Source organism: Anomaloglossus baeobatrachus, chromosome 2 (genome assembly GCF_048569485.1).
Source record: "Anomaloglossus baeobatrachus isolate aAnoBae1 chromosome 2, aAnoBae1.hap1, whole genome shotgun sequence".
NCBI classification, from domain to species: domain Eukaryota; kingdom Metazoa; phylum Chordata; class Amphibia; order Anura; family Aromobatidae; genus Anomaloglossus; species Anomaloglossus baeobatrachus.
Window position 1 is genome coordinate 766,305,818 of NC_134354.1, and position 6,885 is coordinate 766,312,702.

The 6,885-nt window shown below is 45.9% G+C and overlaps 1 protein-coding gene across 1 annotated transcript in view; it reads right to left on the reverse strand.

The window, feature by feature from the left end:
• The window catches only part of LOC142290035 (teneurin-4-like), a 390,129-nt gene extending 383,910 nt beyond the window's left edge, over window positions 1-6,219 (reverse strand). The window contains exon 1 of the mRNA XM_075333981.1: window positions 6,154-6,219. The gene's annotated coding sequence lies outside the window, so the exon portion shown is untranslated. The remainder of the gene's footprint in view (window positions 1-6,153) is intronic.
• Window positions 6,220-6,885: the final 666 nt, after the last annotated feature.

Sequence of the window (6,885 nt, forward strand, 5' to 3'; positions counted from 1 at the left end):
CTCGCCCCAGAGCTGTGGGATACTCGGTCCCAGGCAGTGTGTTTGCGGGGACAGTTCACTGGGTGGCCGTTGCCCAGTTCCGTGACCCTGGGGGTCGCTTAAAAGGGGTTATGTACAGGGGAATAATAATAAAGGTTTTGTTGTGACGCTGTACCGCCCCATGCTCGGCTGCAACCGAGCCGCTCGGGTCCGGACTCGCCGGGTGGTGGCTCGAACGTCTCCGGACCCGGGGGCCCCGTGGTCCACTTCGATCTGATGGGGAACTGGCGCTTTTAGGGGACGTAGGTGTACGGCCGGAGCCGTGTTTTAAGTTCGTGACGCCACCCACGGGTTGTGGTGAAGGTGGACACCACCGCTGCGGTTACTGGGCACCCGGGGGAGATGTTGCGCAGCAAGATGTTAACCCCTCCGTGGGTATTGATGGAGGCCCCGGGACCCGTTGGGTTCAGTGTGACGGGCGGGGCAGGGAGGTGCACGGCCGGAGGGCACTGTTGTACTCACGATTAGTAACACACTCAAGTCTCTGGTAAACCAAGATGATGGTGGTCGGTGCCCGCAACCGGCTGCATCTGGTCCCCCACCCGGCTGGTGGTCTCTGCCTTTCTCTTGCACCGTGTTGTGTGTTGGGCTGCCTGCGCTTCAGTGTTAGGAGTCCTCTCCCCGGCTTTGTGGATGTCGGCAGAGCCTTTTGCCCGCAGACGCTGGCCCATGGGATCTCTCTGCCTGTGCGGTGGCTTTCTATCCCCCTCGTTGGGCTGTTGTCTTCAGTCGGGACTTTGGGTGGGAAAGGACCTAAAGTCCTAGCCTCAATCAGTTAATTAGCTAGCCCCCAGTAGCTTCTAGACCTAGCTTCAGGGTCTGAGTACCCCCCTTTGTGCTCCAGTTTCCAGTCGGTTCCCTGGGTCGGTACCGGCGGGCCACTACCCTGTCCCAATCCACCACGGTTGCACCTAACCATCTTTCCGGCTCCTGCAGGCTGAGGCCATCGTATGCCTCCTAGCCAAAGGTGCCCGGGCTCCAACCCAGACACCTGACACAGAGTCGCAGGCCTTGGCACAGGCCTGCCTTCAGACTTGAACTTCACTCCACTCTCCACTACTCTCAACTTCAAACTCTAAACTGACATGTCTTTTCCTGCCTCAGGGAAATTCCTCGGTGGGTGTCGCCAACCGCCTGGCTCCGCCCCATGGTGTGTCCATCAAACTCTGAGGGAGGTGACTAGGGTTTATTGTGGTTGGCTGGTGTTACCTAGTGAGGGACAGGTGTTATGCGGGGGCGCTATCTGTGACTACCTGGCTAGTCCAGGGCGTCACAACGCCAATTGCGGGTTGCGGCTATGTAGATGGAGCTGCCGCTACACAGTCGCTCTCCACTGGGTCTGATGTTAATGGCAGCCTGGATGTTGGGCCAAGTAGGGCCAGGCCCCGAGGATAGATGATGTTGTTGGGTGCGGAAAGAAGGTAGGCCACACAAGGGATTGCAGTATAACTATTTTCTTTACTCACAGCGTTGTTATGACTTGCATCCCAATGGAGGCTGGTCCTCACCACTGATGCCCTTAGTCCCAGTGCTGGTGTGGTGACCTGGTGGCTTCTTTTCCCTGCACCTGTCTTTGGTTGGTGGGTCCCCATGGCTTTGAGCGTCTGGGGGTCCCCTCCTGGTAGTCTTTCAGTCTCTATTCTGTACGGCGGGCAGTTTGAACCCTCTAGGGTTGGTGTTCTGTTCCGGTCCCTGGTTCTCCCATCACTGCTGGTGCCCCTGGACTTTATGGTCGGTGAGGTCCTGGATGGTCCCGTCACTGTACAGATTTTATCAGGTCTGCCTGGAGCGTTTGCCTGACCTAGGGCTTTGTACCCCGTTGGTGCTATGGTTCCGAGAGTACTCCACCGTACTCCTTCGGCAACCACACGCCTGCGCCTGACAGGTCACTGTTACACACTCCCATCAGTACGGTTATGTCCGTCTCCTTTCACTTCCACTTACTGACTGTCTGACCCCTCCTCCCTGGTTGTCGTCTAGTGGACTGGATCGGTTCCACCCCTAGGTGGCCATCCATTGGGTCCAACCCTAGTCTGTCACCAGTCTTTGGGGAAGGGAAAAACAGGGATTAAATATGTGTTTTGATGTTACTGGCACTGGTCTTCCAGGTCCCTGGGGGTAGGCCCTGCATCTTTGACAGGATGCAGTTCCTTGTAGCTACTGATGGCTTCAGGGGCACTCCATTAGAATGGAAGTGCTTGGCTCCAAAGTCGTCTTCTGCTGGACCCTTGGGGCCCTTTATTGTGTCAGTGGACGGATGAGTCTCCTGAAGTGAGTGTCCCTTACTCCTGTAGGGGGTTTCATCTTCCAAGACCTTCAAGTCACAGTGTTGGCACAGTCTGTCCTCCCGGGGCTTGTAGCTCTGTCTGTGCCATCTGGATTCGATGGCCAGACCGTGGGCACTGAGTCTATACCGGCTCAGGATCCAGCGGTCTCTGGGGTCCAGATCTGGGGCCGGCCTGTAGTCTTCTTGTAGACTCCAGTACATGGTCAGCTTCTGTGAGATGATGATATCGTTCCTCTAGTCACTGACATACCTCTCCTGGCCAGAGGTGCACATATAAATTATGGGGCCCCAAAGCAGAAGTTCTATCCCCCCCCAAAAAAAATATTAATTTTCGACTAAGTCACAGAAGAACAGAAGGTTAAAATCTAACAGGTTTATTTATCCCATCATTTCGAGTCAATGTGTCCTCTTTTTCAGCATTAAACCATAAAATAAGTTCTATTGAGGCCCCTAGATTCCCCTTTCATTCCACCATAAAGTATGATGGCAACATAAGTGCCCCCAGACACTTTATATACACAAATAATTCCTTCTGCCAGCTTACCAGTACCTCCCGATATGTGGAATCCTTAGTATCATCCAGAGATTACCGCAAGAATGCTAGGGCAGGAGTCAGCCTCCAAAGATAAATGTAGAAAGGTTAAGGTCTCCAGCGGAAAAAACTCCAGAATATCAATGTTTGTGCTTAAAAATTTTCTTCTTGCTAGGCAAGTTATTTTATTTGAATATTATCATAAAATCGAATCCACAAATTCAGGCAATAGATAAGATCCAAATAGGCAGTGGTAGCCTCTCGGACTACGCTTTTCGGCGTATGTGCACCTTCTACATGGTCCAGACACTTTATGATTTCCCCCACAGTGAATTCCTTCACAGTACCATTCACAAACACAAAATGATGACCCTACTGTAACCCCCCTCAGCTACTCATTGACGTATGATCCCCAACTGTGAACCCCACACAGCCCTCCATGGAGTATAATGGGCCTACATACAGTATAATGGCCCCCATGTACTCTTCACACTGTATAATGACCCCCATACAGCCCTCCACACAGTATGATGGACACCACACAAACTTTCACACTGTATATTGTTTGCATACGGTATAATGGCCCTCACATAGCCCTCCAGACTGTATAAAGGGTCCCGCATAGACCTCCATAATGTGTAAAGGGTCCCACATAGCCCTCCATAATGTCACACATAGCCCTCCATATAGAATAGTGCACACCCCATAGTCCTCCATATAATATAATGCACCCCCATAGTCCTCCATGTAATATAATGCACTCTCCATAGTCCTCCATGTAATATAATGCACCCCAATAGTCCTCCATCTAATATAATACACCCCCATAGTCCTCCATGTAATATAATCCACCCCCCATAGTCCTCCATGTAATATAATGCACCCCAATAATCCTCCATCTAATATAATACACCCCCATAGTCCTCCATGTAATATAATGCACCCCCATAGTCCTCCATGTAATATAATGCACCCCAATAGTCCTCCATCTAATATAATACACCCCCATAGTCCTCCATGTAATATAATGCACCCCCCATAGTCCTCCATGTAATATAATGCATCCCAATAGTCCTCCATGTAATATAATGCATCCCAATAGTCCTCCATGTAATATAATGCATCCCAATAGTCCTCCATGTAATATAATGCACCCCCATAGTCCTCTATGTAATATAATGCACCCCCATAGTCCTCTATGTAATATAATGCACCCCCCATAGTCCTCCATCTAATATAATACACCCCCATAGTCCTCCATGTAATATAATGCACCCCATAGTCCTCCATGTAATATAATGCACCCCAATAGTCCTCTATGTAATATAATACACCCCCATAGTCCTCCATGTAATATAATGCACCCCATAGTCCTCCATGTAATATAATGCACCCCAATAGTCCTCTATGTAATATAATACACCCCCATAGTCCTCCATGTAATATAATGCATCCCAATAGTCCTCCATGTAATATAATGCACCCCCATAGTCCTCCATGTAATATAATGCACCCCTCATAGTCCTCCATGTAATATAATGCACCCCCATAGTCCTCCATGTAATATAATACACCCCCATAGTCCTCCATGTAATATAATGCACCCCCCAAAGTCCTCCATGTAATATAATGCGCACCAATAGTCCTCCATGTAATATAATGCACCCCAATAGTCCTCCATGTAATATAATGCACCCCTCATAGTCCTCCATGTAATATAATTCACCCCCATAGTCCTCCATGTAATATAATGCACCCCAATAGTGCTCCATGTAATATAATGCACCCCAATAGTTCTTCATATAATATAATGCACCCCCATACTTCTTAATGTAATATAATGCACCCCTCATAGTCCTCAACCCCTTCATGCCAGGGCGAATTTGCGATTTTCATTTTTTTTTTTGCTCCCCTTTTTCCGAGAGCCGTAACTTTGTTTATATTTCCATCAATCTTGCCATATGGGGGCTTTTTTTTTGCAGGACAATTTGTACTTTTAAATGAAAGCATTAGTTTACCATATAGTGTACAGGAAAATGGCAAAAAAATTCCAAGTGCGGAAAAATTGCAAAAAAAATTGCATGATAGTTTTGAGGGTATTTTATTGACCGTGTTCACTATATGGTAAAACTGATGTGTTAGTGTGCTGCCTCAGGTCAGTACGAGTTCGTAAACACTAAACATGTATAGGTTTTCTTTTATCTAAGGGTTAAAAAAATCAGAAGTTTACGCTATTTTTCGTGACCCGTAGTGCTCCCATTTTTCGGGATATGGGGTTCAGTGACGGCTTATTTTTTTTGCGTCTTGAGCTCATGTTTTTCATGGCACAATTTTTGTGCAGATGCTATGTTTTGATCGCCTGTTATTGCATTTTTGATAGCGCGATTTAAGTGGTTAAACATGCGTGGGTGGATCATGGATGCACCTGCGCCTGCGAGGCACACATGTCTGCTGTTCAAATCAGCAGACATGTGTGGAGATCACCATCGGCTCAATACAGCAGCCGGTGGTGATCACCCCTCATGATTTAGGACGTACCGGTACGTCCTTGGTTGTGAAGGGGTTAATATAGTGTAATGCACCGCCATAGCCTTCCATATAAAATAATGCATGCCCCATAGTCCTCCATGTAGTGTAATGCACACCCTATAGTCCTTCATATAAAATAATGCATGCCCCATAGTCCTCCATATAGTATAATGCACCTCGATAGTCTTCCATATATTATAATACATGACCTATAGTCCTCCATATAGTATAATGCACCTCCTTAGTCCTCCATATAGTATAATATTATGCACAATCCATAGTCCTCCATACGCATGTAACTTACCCATAGTCTTGGCTCACCCTACTGATGTTTTTCCACCATGCTTTACACTGCATCTGTTCTTAGTGGTCTGTCAGCAATGCTCGATTCTATGACAGCCCGGACAGGATGATGATATAATCGTCTTGCAGCATCCGGACCGCTGTAATACGCTCACATTTGAGGCTGGATGATACGGAGGCAATTCCCAGACAACCCAGGAATTCTGCATTGATTATATCAGTCCCAATCAGTTGAACCCATCTAAATCCCCTCCCCCGCCTGTCCGGGCTTTAATGTTCATGATTTGTATTACGAGAAATGATTAAATATTATAATGGAGTCCGAGCGGCTTTAAGATGCGTCAGTAAATTATTAAGCAAATTTCACTGCTGGTGCGGCTGGATGAATAAATTACATCAGAACAATGTATTACACCAAGATTCAATAATTCACACAAATACATTCATTTTTTAAAACTTTTACCTTTACTTTGAAGAATTTAGGAGCGACCCATTCACCAGAGGAGGTGTATGCTCTTCTAATTAGCGAAGGCTACCTGTGGGATCATAACAAGAAATAATTAAGTTCTCATGAAAGATAGATAGATAGAGGGATAGATAGATAGATAGATAGAGGGATAGATAGATAGAGAGATAGATAGATAGATAGATAGATAGATAGAGGGATAGATAGATAGAGAGATAGATAGATAGATAGATAGATAGATAGATAGATAGAGGGATAGATAGATAGAGAGATAGATAGATAGATAGATAGATAGATAGATAGAGGGATAGATAGATAGAGGGATAGATAGATAGATAGATAGATAGATAGATAGATAGATAGATAGATAGATAGATAGATAGATAGAGGGATAGATAGATAGAGGGATAGATAGATAGATAGATAGATAGATAGATAGATAGAGGGATAGATAGATAGAGGGATAGATAGATAGATAGATAGATAGAGGGATAGATAGATAGATAGATAGATAGAGGGATAGATAGATAGATAGATAGATAGATAGATAGATAGATAGATAGATAGATAGATAGATAGAGGGATAGATAGATAGAGGGATAGATAGATAGATAGATAGAGGGATAGATAGATAGATAGATAGATAGAGGGATAGATAGATAGATAGATAGATAGATAGATAGATAGATAGATAGATAGATAGATAGATAGATAGATAGAGGGATAGAT